The sequence below is a fragment of the Schistocerca serialis genome, chromosome 8 (genome assembly GCF_023864345.2).
Source record: "Schistocerca serialis cubense isolate TAMUIC-IGC-003099 chromosome 8, iqSchSeri2.2, whole genome shotgun sequence".
NCBI lineage: Eukaryota > Metazoa > Arthropoda > Insecta > Orthoptera > Acrididae > Schistocerca > Schistocerca serialis.
The window spans coordinates 216,209,211-216,229,134 of record NC_064645.1 but is presented as its reverse complement, the minus strand read 5'-3'; the positions used below and the strand labels follow the sequence as shown (position 1 = coordinate 216,229,134).

The 19,924-nt window shown below is 42.1% G+C and overlaps 1 long non-coding RNA gene across 2 annotated transcripts in view; it reads right to left on the bottom strand.

Annotated features, from left to right (window-relative positions):
• LOC126416714 (uncharacterized) overlaps nt 1-19,924 on the bottom strand; it is a 172,496-nt gene that overhangs the window by 77,911 nt on the left and 74,661 nt on the right. For both annotated transcript variants that reach the window (XR_007575503.1, XR_007575504.1), the window contains exon 2: nt 2,675-2,947. This is a non-coding gene — a long non-coding RNA (uncharacterized LOC126416714). The remainder of the gene's footprint in view (nt 1-2,674; nt 2,948-19,924) is intronic.

Here is a 19,924-nt window from a genome sequence, read left to right as displayed (position 1 = left end):
GATAAATAGACGAACGGACAGCACATTGTGTCACAGAGTGAGTTTGTACAGTGTGGAATGCCGTTTCTGCTGCAGATGACATCATTGGATTTTCCCATCCCCACCCCTCACCCCTCCCATTCCCCTTCCATTCCCCCTCCCCTTCCCATGTCTGACAAAGGCTAATTGCCCTATGTATTGCAGGGATTCAAATTTTTGACGGGAAATTCTAAATATTGGCGGGAAATTAGGAAAATAGCCCAACTACACTAGTGTTCAAATGGTTCAGATGGCTCTGAGCACATTGGGTCTTGACATCTGATGTCATCAGCCCCATAGACTTAGAACTACTTAAACTGAACCAACCTAAGGACATCACACACATCCATGCCCGAGGCAAGATTCGAACCTGCGACCGTAGCAGCAGCGCGGTTCCAGACTGAAGTGCCTAGAACCGCTCGGCCACAACGGCTGGCAACTACACTAGTGTGTTTCATGTGGGAGTAGGGCTGTTGTCCTATGTGTGAACTGGCGGAAAATTCAAAATGGTACATTGCCATACTGGCTCACTTGGAATACGAGCACCAGCCTAACTATGATGTCAGAATCCGTGGTGGATGACCTGGAACACAAGATGGCAACTAGAGCATGCTGGCACAGCGCTATGACATCACAATCCAGCTCAGACTTATCAAGCTATTTATAACAGTGTGGAATTCTGGCATCCTGGCCTTGGGTCCATGATGTCACAATCCTGCTCAGACTTGTTGTGCTATTTATATCAGTGTGGAATTCTGGCAAACTTTCCCAGACATGAGATACTGGGATGTGTTCTATGAATTTGTGCAGATCCAGCCCTGTGACATATATTCCCTGGCTATCATCTGCTCAGAGATAACTGCATACTGCTTCTCCTAGCTCTAAGTTTGGAACTCTCCACACAGGGAGGAATTTAAACAAATGCCTTAAAGGGGAGCATAGTGAACAAGAGAGGCACGCTGAGATTGAGAAGCACCAGTGAGTTGCTCCAACCAAGCCAGTTCAGTAGGGAATGAGAGTGGAATGCTGGGACAGCTAGTGAGAAGCACCAATATTCTATAACCCACACATACAAACATACATGCAAACGTTCTGGATGGAAATTGAGAATCACGAAATGCACATTCGTCGTCCTGACGGTGGACACTTGTGTGCACATTCAGGTACTATTCTTATAAATTTCATTACAAAAATGTGTGTAGAGCAGATGATGGTAGTAACATAACCAACCATCATAGAGCTGTTTTTCTTCCTTTATTGTCACTTCATTCCCCCATGTTGGGGCAGGCTGGCAGCAGCGATGTAGCTGCCTTTCGGCCTGCAGTTTTGAAAGTAACAGTTGTATTTAAAAAATGCAAGCTGCTCAGAGGCGATGAGTTGCCAGAGATGATGATGTGGTATCTGCTTGGTGCAGCACCAGGTAAGGGGTAGATGGAAGCAATTGCAGTAGCACGGTGGAGAGTGAAATAAAAGATGAGGACAGAGAGCTGGCGTTGAAGTTGTGGAGAAGCAGAAAAGGTTGTTGGTGTGATTGTGAGAGAGGTGGTTACAGAAGGGATCTATGGTGCTCTGGGGTTGAAGCAACTGTTCAAGGTTGCGTGGGAATGTATTAGACAAGGGAATCTACTTGGGAAAAGAAGAAGTGGGAGTGGTTTTGGGAATATATGGCAATGGCATTTAAATGAAATACAGAACAGGCTGCCAGGGTGACTTGATAGAGTGGATGTAGTGGTGATGAAGTGGATGGTAAAGGAGTAGGATGAAGAGAGTTGCTTGGGTGGAATATTGTATCATTAGGGCAGATTGGGACGATCAGTTCAGGTTTGACGGGAGGGGATTTGGCTGTACACTTATAAGTAATTGGATAGGGATTGGTTGCCACTTGCAAGTGTTGCAAATGGGTGGGGACTGGAAACTGGGACTGCTACAGGTTGCTGGCTTTGCAGTGAGGGCAGAAGTTAAATGATCATTGTAGATGAGACTTTTATGGCAATGGTAGACTTGCACTTGGGATTAGGAAGGCTCAACTTTGTGTTTAAGGTGATAGATGAAGGCTCCATTCTGAAGGAGCTGATCAGTGGTTGAGGTATCTTCAGTAAATACGTGAATGAGGAATGTATGACCAGAACAGAGGTGAATTCGAAGGGTTTTTCGGATTTGGGAGTCAGGATTGGAATATAGGTCCCTCTCAACAGGCCCCACTGTGATCTCAGGGTCCTCCCCCTTGATCACAGCATTAAGAGTCAGAGGGCAATGGGGGAGGTAGGGGTTGTCTGGGTTGTGGTGGACTGGGTAGGAGAAGTGAGACATTTGGACTAAAGGTGATGGAAGGCACTCATTGCAGAAGGTGGGTTTGGAAATCAGGATCAGAAGGTTTTGATGAGTGTGGAGACTTTGTGGGTACGAGCTGTGAGACGTCAAGGTTTGGAAGGCACATTTTTATTGTGAGGGAAAATGTTTTAGGATTGAGATTTCTGATATCAAGATGTGATGGGATTAATGAAACAGTTGGAGGAGTTGTGTGGGGTGGGACGGGAGTGAACTGCTTAAGTTCTAGGTGTGGGATATCTGTACTAGGTGGATTCCAAGAATCGTCAGAGGATACTCACACTGGGGTGGGACAGGATTTAGCACGACTTTTCAGATTTTTTCTTACCTTGAGCTGCTGTGGTTGAAGCTGCTGCAGATATGGCTGATGTCATAGCTGCAGCATATGCTGGTGGTACTTGTCTGGTTGTTGCTGGAGTAGGTCTGGCTGGTGCTTCTGCTTCTGGATCCAGATGTAATGATGATGGCAATGGCAATGGAGCAGCAGTAGGGCCTGATGGCGCTGATGGCAGATGCATTTCTGGCAATGGTGACAGGGATGGCAGTGATGGCAGCAGCGGTGGTGGCAATGGAGCTATAGTGAATGGTGGAGTGATAACACCTGCAAATGAGGAGTTAAGTTCAAAATGGTTCAAATGGCTCTGAGCACTATGCGACTTAACTTCTGAGGTCATCAGTCGCCTAGAACTTAGAACTAATTAAACCTAACTAACCTAAGGACATCACACACATCCATGCCCGAGGCAGGATTCGAACCTGCGACCGTAGCGGTCACGCGGTTCCAGACTGAAGCGCCTTTAACCGCACGGCCACACAGGCCAGCGAGGAGTTAAGTCTGAGAATGCCGTGTGTAAGAGTAGGAAGATATATGGATTCAGCCAAGTAGTGGGAAAGAGCAGGAGGGGACAGTGAGTAGGGAGTAAAGGAGAATATAGAGGTGGGAGTGGAGTACAGGTGCAAGTAGATGATTGTGGATGTTGTAGTTGCAGGTTGATGCATCGTTAAATGCAGGTAGTGATAATGGTAATGGAAATGCCGTGTGGCTAGAGCCTCCCGTTGGGTAGACCGTTCGCCTGGTGCAAGTCTTTCGAGTTGACGCCACTTCGGCGACTCGCATGTCGATGGGGATAGTGTGACGATGATTAGGAGAACTCAACACCCAGTCCCTGAGCGGAGAAGATCTCCGACCCAGCCAGGAATCGAACCCGGGCTGTTAGGTATGACATTCCATCGCGCTGACCACTCAGCTACCAGGGACGGACAGTGATAATGGTGACAAGCTGTCTATGAAAAGGGGGTGACTAGCTGATGGAGGCGAAGGGTGGCAGTGAAGATACGTGCTGCTGTTCACTGACGATATCCAACAGCGAGAGTGAACACTGGTGGTGAATGTGAGGACTGGCAGCAAAGGCAGTAACTGGCAGCATTGGCAGAGGCGGGCAGTGAGAACTGATAGCGAAGGCGACGTCTAGCAGTGGAGGTGATGGCGATGACAGGCAGAAAGGCCTGCCAGCAATTGTGGTGAGTCAGACAGCGACAGTGAAAGTTTTCCCTTATGCAAATTCCAATCCTGAGAGCAACCCAGATAGTTGTTATTCCCATGGGGAAGAGGGGCTCCGATCCTCAGATGTGACAGAGCAGTCAAACAAGTGAACTTATATGCAGAAGCCATGTAGCATCGACAATTGAGAATAAAACACATCTATATTTACTTACAAGTTGAACTGTAACAGTCAAAACACGACAAATACAATTGACAGGAAAACATGAGTAATAAATAGTGAGAGAGGGGAATGGTTTAATACATACAATCGAATGGCTGAGTCAGTTTCTTCTGACTGAAGGTGGTAGATCTCCGACGACACTTCATGATGATGTATTTGGCCATTCACAATGGGGTACATAGCATGAGTGATGGGTTTACTTGATAGCTAGTAAGCCCGCAATGAGGATGAATGGATGACCGCAGTGTCATGGGAATTGGAACAACTATTTTAGACCGCATTCATATCCAAGACACCTTAGATTTTGCTGTCATCAAAGATTCTAAAGTTTGAACCATGCAGGTTAGTACTTGCAGGGTGACATCATGGAAATACTATTATCCTGCTCAGTAGTTTACTGTGTTGGAGAGTCAAGCGTAAATAACGTGCAAGAAATTCACAGCAGAGATCTCATTCTTGAGAGATAGTTAGTATGAATACTGCAGCGGATTAGTGGTCATAAGACTGCTGGAAATCTTAGGTGTCCTATGACATTCCATCGCGCTGACCACTCAGCTACCAGGGACGGACAGTGATAATGGTGACAAGCTGTCTATGAAAAGGCGGTGACATTTTTAATTATGTGAAAAATAACTTAAAATGTTGTCCACCCCAGACATTAGATCACGTACTGAAACTTCCTGGCAGATCAAAACTTTGTGCCAGATCGAGATTCGAACTCGGGACCTTTGCCTTTCGCGGGCAAGTGCTCTACCAATGAAACGTCCCCTTAGAAAAATTATACATGACTGTGCTTAAACTGACACACAATATTTTTTAGCGCAACGCAATCTGACTTTCAATAATCCCTACAAAAGAATGGCCCTGACTAACATTAACCTATATCTTTCACAAATCATTTACCTCACAAAAATCTTCGTTACTCGAACTGCTGCAATACAGCGAGCGCCACTACTGCCAGCTAACTAAAAGATTCAAACTACGGAAGGCACTAACTACTGATAGGCATAGTTAGCAAATGAAAGATTTTAATAGAGTACAAACAATGTATTTACCTTAATAGTCATAATACATATAGCAGTTCATGACATCCATTCCTACAAATGTACTGTTTCTGATGGACACACCTCCAGATTATCCATTCTCAAAAATCCGCCATCTCACTTCCCCACATCCACCACTGCTGGTGGCTCACCTCCAACTGCGCAACGCTACGCGCTGTTAACAGCCAACTGCCCAACGCTACAATAGCCAACAACGATGCAAACCAGCCACAGACTGCACACAGCACAGCCAGTGATTTTCATACAGAGCGCTACGTGGCGTTACCAATATAAGAACCTAAACAGCCTACTTACATAGCCCCCGTACTCCCCACAAAAAATTTTACAAATTGTTTTGGTCAGTGGCCAATAATGATTGATAAAATTTTTCATAATTACAATAACAAAGATATCAAATGCACACACTTATTGATACAATGTTGGTCAAAAGCTAAAATTTTCTCACATGTCTCCGCAATATCCTTTCTTTCAGGAGTGCTAGTTCTGCAAGGTTCGCAGGAGAGCTTCTGTACAGTTTGGAAGGTAGGAGACTAGGTACTGGCAGAAGTAGAGCTGTGAGGACGGGTCGTGAGTCGTGCTTGGGTAGCTCATTTGGTAGAGCACTTGCCCGCGAAAGGCAAAGGTCCCGAGTTCGAGTCTCGGTCCGGCACACAGTTTTGATCTGCCAGGATGTTTCGTATCAGCGCACACTCCGCTGCAGAGTGAAAAATCTCATTCTGGAAACATCCCCCAGGCTGTGGCTAAGCCATGTCTCCGCAGTATCCTTTCTTTCAGGAGTGCTAGTTCTGCAAGGTTCGCAGGAGAGCTTCTGTAAAGTTTGGAAGGTAGGAGACGAGATACTGGCAGAAGTAGAGCTGTGAGGTCGGGTCGTGAGTCGTGCTTGGGTAGCTTAGTTGGTAGAGCACTTGCCCGCGAAAGGCAAAGGTCCCGAGTTCGAGTCTCCGTCCGGCACACGGTTTTGATCTGCCAGGAAGTTTCTTATCAGCGCACATTCCGCTGCAGAGTGAAAAATCTCATTCCAGATCACGTACTGTTTACAGCAAGGAGGGTTGGAGTTTAACGTTTTGTCTACATTGATATCAAATTTCCATCTCAGAAAGCATGTCTACAGTGCCAATCGGTTCTTAGTTAAAAAGTTGTACTGCCACCGATCAAAACAGTGTGTGAGTCGCTATCGTAAAGCTGGCTGAGAATATTACAGTTAGTTGGGACCCTACTGCTATCTGAATTCGCTATGCTGTTTAAATCTCTTGAACCTGCTATTACAAACGATGGTATGGTACTATACCAACTGAGACAAAGCGATTCAAAGTGATCTCCATGTCTGTATGAACTATTATAGCTCATTTTCCTGTACGAATAGCTTTACGGTTCGTCATAAATGAGAGATGTGTGCTGCGTGAAGTGTTACAGACTTTGATGCCGCTTCTGCTACATCGCAAAAGACGACCATGTATATTCTAAAGCCTGTGTACAATAGAGTGTGGAGAATATCTTACACCAGTGCTACTTGACCCCTTTTGCTATTCCATCTGCGTATGGAGCAATGAGAGATAGAATATGTGCCTCTGTCTTGTAACTTTAACCATTCGAGTGTGGTGAACCTACGTGACTTGTACCCTGCAATATGGATCGCTATGGAGAGACTACCTATGGCGGACATATCTTAACTGCTCTTCTACTGTGCTGTCAAGTATTTGTTGGAACACAAAGTTACCGTTTATGAATTCTGGTCGGTGTTAAATACAGGGAGTGCTGTGGTCTAGCATCTGGTATGGTGTTGAAAGGTCTTTCAAAAGAAGGGAACGATCCACCGTCAGGAGGATGAAGGTGCATCTCTTGATTTTCTCGACATGTACATAGAAAGAGAGAGAAATGGTTTGGCTCGTTCTGCTATACTGTCTGCATATGCGGCACTGGGAGAACGAATATATGCCTCTGTCAGGTAAGTTTAAGCGTTCAAATGTGGTGCGCCTGTACGGCTTGTACTCTGCAGTATGGATATCTATGGAGAGACTCAATCTTTGGTGGTCAGATATTACAATTACTTTTCGATTATGTCGTCAAGTACGTGTTGAAGTCCTGCTCAGTATTTTTTTTTTGTGTTGGAATGTCACATATGAATAGCTCGCCAGAAATCCATAGCAGCGTCTTCTTCTAGTGTTCTGATAAATTTGAAATATTTCAGATAAAGTTTGAACTTTGGTAGGAAATTTATCACTGGAGACTACATAACACTTCAGTTCCCTTACATGTAACGGCAAAGAAGAGCATTGTATCAAAATGTCGCCCAACTGTACTAAAATGTTCACCGCAATACACGCCAGCTGTAGCAAAATGGATCCAAACTACAGCTTCCGTCATTATCATCGCCACTCTCGCACTCTCACAACCAAATGAGTGTTCCACACTTTACGGTGATGGTTGCCACTCTGGGAGTTCCACCAGTGCAAGTGCGTCTTATATCAAGGTGGTCAAGTTGAGGGTTGTCCATTAAGATATATGCAGATTGATCTGAACCTGACCTAAGCTAGCTCCGGTTGCTTATTGCTATGTATTTTCACTCTAGTTAACATTTCATGTGACAGCGTATAGGATTTATAGTTCCGCTTAGTAGTTAGATTTATTTACGTCCAAGTCTTTCTCATGTTCGCTACCGACTTCTTGTGGTGAACTTCATCACCTAAAAACATCCTACATCTCAACAAATACCTTTTAGTGTATTGAAATCTGCTGGAAATATTAGATGTTCTATGTACAACGCGGAACATTTATAATTTATATGATGAGCTGGTCCCAGCGGAGGTACGAGTCCTCCCTCGGGCATGGGTGTGTGTGTCCGTCCTTAGGATAATTTAGGTTAAGTAGTGTGTAAGCGTAGGGACTGATGACCTTAGCAGTTAAGTCCCATAAGATTTCACACACATTTGAACATTTTTTAAATGATGAGCTACTTAAAAATTCGGTGCTAGCCATGGCGTTAGATCGCGTTCTGTTTATAGGAAGGATGGTTGCAGTTGCGCATACATCAATATCAAATTGCCGTCATACCAAGGCATAGCTGTAGTGGAATTTCTCTGTCAGTTAAAAAATTATACAGTCACCCATCAAGAGATTTTGTGAGTCGCTGTGGTGTAGCTGGTTGAGAGTCCTTGGTTATGAATCTAGTACTACAGCTAGTTGTGAACCTATTGCAATCTACAATATGAATCTATCTCATGGGAGTTGCTATGAGCCCTACTGTTTTAATCTATTGAATCTATTGCAACTGTAACTGTGATCCTAAACCAGTTGAGCCAAGGCAATCCTCATGTCTTTATAAACTATTGTAGCAGAGTTTCTTGTACAAGCACCATTAGAATTCATCAGAAATTATTTACAAATCTCCTGGAAATGTTTAATGTCTATGTCCATCATTTATTTATACTGAAGTGATAGGCATTTGCAGTCCTCTGTAACGAGGTATGTTGAATTGCTCGCAAGTGGGCAAGGCCATATCAACTCCTATATGTAAGTGGGCCGTAGTTTAATGTATCCTGCAGACCAATATTCGTCAAAAAAGCGTGTGTGTGGAATTCCCACTTTCCTAATTATCTCGTTTTTGTATCTGTAGGAGGTATTACTCCTATAACGTGTCACTGTTTCGTCACATACATCCCGACAATCATTAAATAGGAATGATATGAACATACCATACTTTTCAAACCGTAATGGGATGTGGATTTCCTAACAGTTAACGTTATATACCTCTGGAAACCTATAAACCAGTTGTGTCAGACAGTGTCAATGTTGTATTTCGTGTCCAAGGTAGTAATTTCATCCTCTTGAAGTTTATGCTCCAATATCAATGTATCACAGACCTTGTCTGTTACAAGTTCTGCGCCCTGCTCCAATATATATGGCGATGCATCTATGTTGGTTTCAGATTTGTACACTACTGGCCATTGAAATTGCTACACCACGAAGATGACGTGATACAGACGCGAAATTTAATCGACAGGAAGAAGATGCTGTAATATGCAAATGATTAGCTTTTCAGAGCATTCACACAAGGTTGGCGCCGGTGGCGACACCTACAACGTGTTGACATGAGGAAAGTTTCCAACCGATTTCTCATACACAAACAGCAGTTGACCGGCGTTGCCTGGTGAAACGTTGTTGTGATGCCTCGTGTAAGGAGGAGAAATGCGTACCATCACGTTTCCGACTTTGATAAAGGTCGCAATGTAGCCTATCGCGATTGCGGTTTATTGTATCGCGACAATGCTGCTCGCGTAGGTCGAGATCCAATGACTGTTAGCAGAATATGGAATCGGTAGGTTCAGGAGGGTAATACGGAACCTCGTTCTGGATCCCAACGGCCTCGTATGACTAGCAGTCGAGATGAAAGACATCTTATTCGGATGGCTGTAACGGATCGTGCAGCCCTGAGTCAACAGATGGGGACGTTTGCAAGACAACAACCATCTGCACGAACAGTTCGACGACGTTTGCAACAACATGGACTGTCAGCTCGGAGACCATGGCTGCGGTTACCCTTGACGCTGCATCACAGACAGGAGCGCCGGCGATAGTGTACTCAACGACGAACCTGGGTGCACGAATGGCAAAACGTCATTTTTTCGCATGAATCCAGGTTCTGTTTACAGCATAATGATGGTCGCATCCGTGTTTGACGACATCGCGGTGAACGCACATTGGAAGCGTGTATCCATCATCGCCATACTGGCGTATCACCCGGCGTGATGGTATGGGGTGCTATTGGTGACACGTCTCGGTCACCTCCTGTTCGCACTGACGGCGCTTTGAACAGTGGACGTTACATTTCAGATGTGTTACGACCTGTGGCTCTACCCTTCATTCGATCCCTGCGAAACCCTACATTTCAGCAGGATAATGCACGACCGCATGTTGTAGGTCCTGTACGGGCTTTTGTGGATACAGAAAATGTTCGTCTGCTGCCCTGGCCAGCACATTCTCCAGATCTCTCACCAACTGAAAACGTCTGGTCAATGGTGGCCGAGCAACTGGCTCGTCACAATACGCCAGTCACTACTCTTGATAAACTGTGGTATCGTGTTGAAGCTGAATGGGCAGCTGTACCTGTACACGCCATCCAAGCTCTGTTTGACTCAATGCCCAGGTGTATCAAGGCCATTATTACGGCCAGAGGTGGTTGTTCTGGGTACTGATTTGTCAGGATCCATGCACCCAAATTGCGTGAAAATGTAATCACATGTCAGTTCTGGTATAATATATTTGTCCAATGAATACCCGTTTATCATCTGCATTTCTTATTGGTGTAGCAATTTTAATGGCCAGTAGTGTAACTATTTTCCCAATATTACGAGCACGGGGAACTACGTAAGTTGCTGTACCAATTCTTATTTTTCAAGAACTGATAGTAAATCACATGTTTTCTGACTTCTGTAGAAATGATACCACTTTGCTCGCGATTTTTCTACGTCTGACGTAGAGGTGGAGGAGGAAGAGGAGGAGAAGGATTAGGCGACTAGTATTTAACGTCCCGTCGACAACGAGCCTTTTGGAGACGGAGCACAAGCTCGGATTAGGGAAGGATGGAGAAGGAAAGCGGGTGTGTCCTATCGAAGGAACCATCCCAGCATTTGTCATAAGCGATTTGGGGAAAGCAGTTAAAACTCAAAACTTTTTTATAGTTCTCGAACCCGCTGAGTAAATAGCAAGCAGGAAATTTTTACTTTTAGTGAGCACAAAGAGTAATGTGGAACTGAAGACTGTAAATTATGGTCAATACGTTCTCCACCGCTTTCTGGCTGACCGCAAAAACAGTGCCAGGCTCTTGTAGGTGGCGGAGGTGGGTGGAAAGGACGCACAGACACTTTAAGTCTTTTCATAACTACATAACGAAGTAACGGCCACCTATTATTAACCGCCGCCCTAAAAACAGAGAAGGAGGACAGCAAATTATAATCACTTTTATCTGCCTCAATATAACATACCTAAAGGGCGATTACTTTAATTTTTTTTTAGTTTCGAGCTTTTGTGAAACATGCACTCGTGGAACTTGATCTAATGTCAAGAATATGACTTTTACATCACGTGACATAGGAAAACCATCATTCGAAACGAGAGAACTGTATTTGGTAAATTTAAGTGACTTAGCAAACATCTGTTAGTATTGTTTCAATGACCTTAACAGTAAGATCTTTAAGTTTATGTGCATGACATATGATGGAAGGAAAAAGGCCAATACATCATTATCAGAAAAGAAATAAGTCAGTACATATGCTTGGATGGTAGACTTCTTTGTTTTCCGAGATTCCCTCTAAACGCCAACCTCTGTAAATAATCTTTGGCAAAATATGTATTTCATCTAAAACGACATTCATAATTTTCTCAAGTGGATGTAACCGATTACATTTCTTTCTTAAATACGCGATCTGGCCCTCTTTTAATCCGGCTTCACTTTTCAAGTCACCTGAAAACTTTCTCGAATACGACAACTGGGGTAAGGATATGTACAAATTCCTAATGTTGTTGTAAGCACCAGGAAATGGAAAAAAACTGACGAAGTTGACAGGATGGTCTCTGGGGAGTATCGTAGTCGATTATGTAAACTATTTTCAGGTTGCTCCTTCACAAACTGTAGCTTTCTCGTAAAACTTAAGTGATCACTATCATTTTTAAGCCACTAATACACTAGTCCATTGTAGAGCAAATATCGTTCAATTTGACTTTAATAACCACACAGTCACCATTTTGAAAGCTACTCATATGGCAAAATAAGTTCTGAAATGTAAAGTACCTGGTACAAAGTAGAAAGTATCCACCTATAGTTCCTGGAAGGCAGCTTAAAGCTATTCAGATATATTTCGAATTTGTCACACCAAACATAGGATCCATCCTTTAATGCGTATTATTTCATAATAAGAGTTGCACTTTGCAAAGATCAAAGAAGTTCGTCACTGCAACTGCAAAAGATTTCCGTGATGATAATAGTTTGATGGGAGGTGGCACCAGATGTTTCCACTGGATTTCTGAGTCAGACATCAAGCGGGGCAGCGTAGTTGTTAGCACACGGGTCATTCAAACCAGCGTCCAGCCACGTTGATTTAGGACAGAAATTATAACATAAACGCTACATACCTCCCATTCTGCTTCACTGCAACAACTGATAACCGTGGAAAAACAACATTAGTCATAATTGTCTTACGTGCTTCAACCGTGTAACGTCCCCTTTGAACAATTATACACGACTGTGTTTAAACTGACACACAATATTTTGTTAGCGCAACGCAATCTGACTTTCAAAATTCCCTACAAAAGAATGGCCCTGAGTAACATTAAACTATACCTTTCAGAAATCACTTACCTCACAAAAATCTTCGCTACTCAAGCTACTGCAATACAGCGAGTGCCACTACTGCCAGCTAAATAAAAGATTCAAACTACTGAAGGCACTAACTACTGATAGGGATAGTTAGCAAATGAAAGATATTAATAGAGAACAAACAATGTATTTACCATGATATCATCATATATAAATATAGCAGTTCATGACAAATTTCAAAACTCCGCCATCTCTCTCCCCACATCCACCACTGCTGGCGGCTCACCTCCAACTGCGCAACGCTACGCGCTGTTCACATCCAGCTGCCTAACACTACAATGGCGAGTATTACAACAATGCAAAGCAGCCACAGACTGCACACAGCACAGCCAGTGATTTTCATACAGAGGTGGCGTTACCAATAAAAAAAACCTAAACAGCCTACAAAAACCTAAACAGCCTACTTACAACCGGTTATGTATAGGATGCAAAGCTATCCTAGAGGTCGTTGATGCATGCATAACGTACGGATAATTACACAAAGCAATTAAAAGGAGATTCATTTAAAAATGATGTTTGTGTGATCGAGACACATTATCTTCGTTCATCTTTTTCACAAGTTATTTATCTCTATATGGTTGGGGGTTACTTAAGATACAAGTACTGGTAAGTATTTCACGCATTAAAAAGTTAGTAAATTGCTGTCGAAATAGGATTTATGGTGTTTCTTATGCCTTTAAGTTACAGAACGGCACTCCTCTGTAGCTACGTATCAGGGCAGACCACGAGTACGCTAGAGAAAATCAAGGTAATTAATGCGATAGGGGTGCTGACTGGTGAATGATATTATTGATATATGTATGAAGTGGTGGGGTTGGATTTGCCTTCCTTTTCCGACGGATTTTCCGGAGGGGCGAAAGACTTCTGTACAATTAGCAATGATTTATAAGACATGGGCCGTCCATGACATATGGTGCAGAGTACGTTGCAAGTACTTATTTACCCGATGACAGCATCTAGAATATTATTCTCTTTTGGTGATAAACATCTGCTTTTTCCAACTAAGCATCTGAAAAGCTAGATTCTTATATAACATCCCCTTATGTAATACCATTTGCATTTCATTAGGGATATCGAATAGAAGGTTGCAGAAAATAAATCAATCTTCTGTAAGAGGAGGAGAAAAGTACTTGCATCCGTTGGCGTCATCCAGGTGAAAATTTAAATAACAGTGACAACGCTCGAAATTTCTGGCTGCGGAATACGTTGAAATATGTGACCAGATGCCATGCCAAAAAAGAAGAAACATCATACCTGTACTAGACCTGCTCTGTTTCGTAATGAATACATACCTCTTTTATGTAACACTACTGAACTGGCACAAGTCCGAAGCGCCAGGCACTGCAGCAGAGGCGAAGATGGTTTTGTTTTTCTTTAATCGAATTTTTATGTTGTTCAAAACCTTCTAAACTTTTCACACTAATCTAGGCCGTAAAAGTTTTCCGAACATATTTCCGACCAAAAAGCGATTGTGGTATTTGGAGTCCAAAGTTTGTGTTTATCATCTCTTTTGAATTCTTGTGGTGATTTTTCCACAGAAAGTTTCATCCCAAAACACATATCTAACCGATAATTGAAATACGGCGTACCCCATTAGATGCTGAATTTCCAAAAAACACTGAAATACATATTTTTTCATTTCTAACCGAGAAACCAAATACAAATTTTTACAGATTTAGCTTCAAAAATGCTTGTATAATGAAATGTTAGCAGCTTTAAAATTGCCTTAATATATTTACAATTTCAAAAAATCTTTCAGTCTCTATTTCGCCCTCTTAGGGATGAAATTACGAAAATCCCTTCTTAAACGATGCCTGCTGTATAAGTTCAACAGCTCCTCCAAATTTTAGGTTTCTACCAGCAATTTGGACTGTGTATGTGATGAGTCAGTCAGGAGACTGCTTTTTATATATATGCTGTTTACTAACGACATATATAAGAGCTGATCGTTCGATAATTTTCACATTCATTTACCTGTGTATTAATCGAAAGTGTGAGGATATTTAACGAGTACTCTCATGTTTCATAAATCTTCGACACCAAATGAAATAATTTGCTAGTTTCCATACCTCTCAGATATTTTAGTAGATCTGAAGGTATACCATCTCCTTTCTGTTAGCTTGTTTGATCTCAGATTTCTTTGTCCCATCAGTCTCTGATTGGATCACCCATTTTTTCCAGATTAACCTCCATTTTTCTGGTCTCTCACTCTTCACGATAACTCAAGTCCCTAGTTCAGACCTTTGCGCCCTTTCTTCTACACAGAAATGAGGTTCTTTTCGTCTCTTGGGTTAACAGCTTTTCTTTCTTTCTTACTCTATGATATGACTGAGCTTGTGGAAACCAATGTAAGTTTTTTCTAGGGTCATTTGTCTCGGCTTTTTTACAAATCTCTCATAGATCTAGATTTAACCACTTTGCACTTCCTGCTACTTTCATTTGAAGCAACCTGTGGTCAGGGATTTTGTCTGCCTCGTGATGACTGGGTGTTGTGTGATGTCCTTAGGTTAGTTAGGTTTAAGTAGTTCTAGGGGACTGATGACCATAGATGTTAAGTTCCATAGTACTCAGAGCCATTTGAATCATTTGTACCAACCTGTGGTGTTGTACTCCAGTCTCATCACTTCCTCTTGCTACACCTCTTCTTTCAACGATAAGCTAGCGCATATTAAGATGACATCACTTTGTAAATGGTCCATGGATGAATAAACAGCTAACTAACCAGTAACTAACTTCCGTAAGCACAGTGATGAAACTGTATTTCCCCGCTGTAATTCCCAAACCAGCAACGGTGCTGAGCGTGTTCGAGCTCAACATAGGACAATCTGTATAGAACATTTTCATTTTTACGTAAATTTTGCAGTGATTTATTAATTGCTGGTATTTTCTATTTTATTGAATGATGTGCTTCTGGCGCCCAGATAAATAATTCTGATATTTTATGTCGCTTACCAAAATGAATTGCCTTTTCAGTTATTTCAAATAAACAGCTGTTTGATCAAGTGATGCTGAATATGATGAAAACACAAGTAGATGTTTCTTAAGAAATTTTATTTATCTTCACAATCTGCAGAAGGTTTTACATATGCAACACCTGTTCAGAATGGGGTCACTTTTGTTTTTGGGCAAGCACGTCACAGGAAGCGATAATCCTAGCCAGGATTTCCTCTCAAATGCAAAACGTTCCAGTGACCTCGTAAGTATAGATCAGCAGCCAGAGGCGCCGACTTGAAATGGTATTTGGTGAGGGGGATGGGGGGGGGGGGGGAAGCAAGAATCACCATATATGGTACTTGCGTTTGCTTACGTGCAGCCAGCGTTTTATAGATGTTCTAAATGCTCCCAACCAGCCAGCTACGTATAAACACTATCGCAGCGCCACGAAATGTAGCGCAAATTTATTTTTGCTCCATGAAATAGGTCAACAGTTGTGTAATATAAATAAATAAATAAATTTGAAGGAGCACACCCTAATTTTTGGATGCAAATGCATTCTTCCTCATTACCTACATATGAACTCGTCACATATGGCATCAAGGTCAAGTTTCTTCGATTCATTTCTATGGGCTTTGAGAAGGGCAATGGCGTTCAGATGATGCTGCCAGGTTACAGGCCGAAGATACAATTTCACCCTTCGCAGACAAGAAAGCAATCGCTCTGCGGTACAGGGCGTTACTGGATTCATCAGTAATAGATTAGGTCACTAATTCCGGTAGTGGGTCAATTAGGTATTTTTTGTTTGGTTATTTCATTATTTCATCCAATTAACTAATATCTGCAAAGACATTACTTTGGATAATTTTATGAAACATCCTTTGGTGGAGAAGCAAGCATTCCGTGTCTATATCTCATTCGTAAAAAGATAAAATATAATCTGAATGTTTGCCATCACCAAGAAGATACTGTTAAGTTTGGCTTGCTAACATGAACGAGTGTTGAAGCGCGATTCCAAGAAGATGATGGACGAATCCATTGTTTCATAACAAAATCTTCTATATCTATCACACACTTCAGTGAATGTATCCACAGATGAACTGTTGGAGTCATCGTATTTCCTAGGTATTAAACAATTGTTTATCATAAAATTAATCGATGTTACAAGAGTGAAAATCATCTTATAGGGATCCTCTACGTGTAGGGATTTCTTCTGTAATGCTATGTTTACTGTATTAATGTGAACAGTTTTAGAAATACTGATGACATGCAAAAGAAATCAAAAGTCCGCATATCAATTAAAAAGCGGTTGTTGTGGTCTCAGTGTCTGAAGTGCTCCCAGTGTCTGAACTGCCAGTTTTTAAACATTTAGAAAAAATTTTTGAAGTTCTCTGTAGTTGGACAAAACTGACGACATTGCCACGCACTTTATGGCCCACCTTGTAGGACAGAGTGGTTTCAAATTTGTAGAGTGAACAAAGCAATATTATCTTTTAGGTGAATCTTTAATAAAATTGTATTAAAGTCTTCCTAACATTCAGTGCATTTCGACATTCTGGGATAGCTTTCACAGTGGCATGTAGTGGTAGCTCTCTTCTCAATTTTCCTAAATTTTACCTGGAAATCATTATATGTATAATCCGAACATGTTAGATGAATCATCAAAGCACTATCCTCTACAAATAGACGGAGGCAAATCAAATCGTCTAAAAATCGATAATAATATCAAACAGAGCCTCAGCTGCGGTACTTTGTATAGAGTATCGCTCTAAGAAACATTCTTCAATGTCTAATAAAGTACCAACAAACCTTACACAGACTCTAAATTTCCGTTTGGTGGCTACGAATGTTGTTTCGTCTGCTATGATTGCAAAATACTCTAGACTTTTGGGCTTTTGATACCATCCTATAATTTTGTAAGACGTTTATGACTAAAAGTAGCCAATAATGGGACTTCCATTTATAAGTTTCTCGCTGTAGCCACATTAGAAGTTGATAATTATCTTCACTTGCTTGATCAGCATGTCCTGGTATTGCAAGCCACTTCACTGCTAAGTAACGGAGGGAAGATGTGATTTTTAGCGAGCAATCTCAGTTTTTTTTTTTCATGTCAGTTTTTCTTTTGAAACCTACCTAAATACATTGACTTTAGCTTTTAAATATTAGAATTTCAGCACAACATCCCTGAACGAGCCTGATGTTTCATGCAGTTTCAACTTTTTTACGTCTCTCTCCCAGCTCGAAAACTCAGTTTCCATGAAAGTTATTCCAGTTTGTGAGAAAATGAAAAGATTTTCTTCAAATATTTGTTTGCAAATTCGACAAAAAGCACAGTTTACCATATTATAATCGATCCATTCTAATTTGTGGCTCCAAGAGGACTGATAACTGCGATGCTTTTTCCTGGAACACTGTTTTCTTGTTAACACCACACTTTCGTCAAAACATTTGTGATCGTTTTCACACACGGCACCACTAACACTACCAGTAGGTTTAGGTTCACCGCCGTCAGTAACACTTGGTGCATTAGTGCTTTTCTTCCTAATTACAAACTTGTTCATTTTTAACTGGGGAGTGAGGGACGGAAGTCTTGAAACTTCTTTATTTGAGTGAGTGAGTCTGTACTTAAATTGCTGAATGACTAAGAACCACAATATCCTAGCGCAACGCAATCTGACTACTCAAAAACGGATAACCTGACTTCAAATAATTAATTCAAAAGAATGGCCCTGACTAAAAAGAAATCCCAACAATAACCTATACATTTCATTAAGCACTTACCTCACAAAAATCTTCATTACGCGAACTACTGCAATACAGTGAGTGTTGCCAGCTAAATAAAAGATTCTAACTACTAAAGCCACTAACTGCTAATAAACATGTGGTTAGCAAAGGAAAGATTTTGTTTCAAACCAAATAATGTATTTTTACCTTAATAATTGACATCCAGTTCAAACACGAATATAAATGGTCATTGACATCTAGTACAAAGGTATATAATCATGAATAATATTCAATCTCCATGTCGGGCATGCACAGATCGTTAGCCTATTGCTAACACTTCAGACCTCTACCCTCCATCAATACTAACTTCTCACATCTAACATCCAGCACTGCTGGCTGTTCACTTCCGACTGATCAATAGCACTTCCATCACTGCTGGCGACTAACTTCCAACTGCCCAACACTACTGGCGATTAACTTCCAACAACGAGTCCGACCAGCCGCAAGTCTCTTACAAAGAGAGCGCAGTCAGAGATCCAATGCAAAGCGCTACACAGCGCTGTCAACACAGAAGCAACCCACTTACAGACCGAGTAATGATTCGATTGAGTGACAGGCAGGTTAACTCACCACGACACTGTCCACTGCGTGCCCTGTTAGTGCAGTGCCGTATTGGTGCACTTGACAAGAGGGGCAGCCTCGCCAAGACAGCTCGTCACATGCGGAAGTTAAGAGTGAACTCGCAACAGCTTGTCAAATTGGCATTTTTTCGTACCTAATCTCTCTTATGCAATGATGTACACACGAGTTTAAGAGATTTTCTGATAATGGGTGGTAGTGATGAGAAATGCGTGTTTGAACGTTGGCCGACGCCCCTACTTCTAAATAATCAGGGAACGCTGTTGTGCCGTACAAAAATATATTCGCCGACACAACGGTGGATTGCTTGGTTTGCCCCGGAAGGAGATTGAGCGGAACTGTAACATATAAAATATTAGTTCACGTTATTACAATACGTATACGAGGATTTACTTAACGTTGTAGAATCCGTTTCCACAGGAATGTTCTGAGTTTGTACAACTGTCTCTCAATATTAAAGAATCACTTGATACAGTCAAATTCACAAGACTTTTCAGTTGAAAAATAGTTGACATAATGTTCACATTTATGTTCTGCCTAAGACATTTAATACACTAGTGGCCATTGTAAGACGATGCTGTTATCTTTATCATTGACTGCCAGTTGGCGTTCCCGGCTCAGCCGTGAGTAGACCATCGATTGCAGCGGCGTAGCGTCCGCCTTTTTATTCACTGTGCGACACGAATCTTCCATACTCCTCTGTAGTCTCGTTGCGAAGTGCTAACCTTGCTTTGGCACCCTGCTCTTCGGACAGCAGCAAGGGCGCAAAACACCTTCCGCCCCCCACCCCCACCCCCTCCAAGTCAGGGCCTCTGTCTGTCTTGTCTGATACATGTTGGTCGCGTTTGCCAACGCTACATTGATAGCGACTACACCACTCGCCTTTAAGAAGTCTGCATGGAACAAAGGTCAAATAGAAATATTGCTTATTATACGCTTCCATGAAGGCGGCAGGGAACAAAAGTGAAATGGGCGTCATGTGTACTACCAGCTTCCTTACGCAAATGGTTAGCCTTTTCAGTCCAACCACACACAGTATGTAGGGGAAACGCAGTGTGTTGGTTTGGTGCATAAGCTCATAGCGTTTTTCCATAATGGATCAAATGGTTCTGAGCACTATG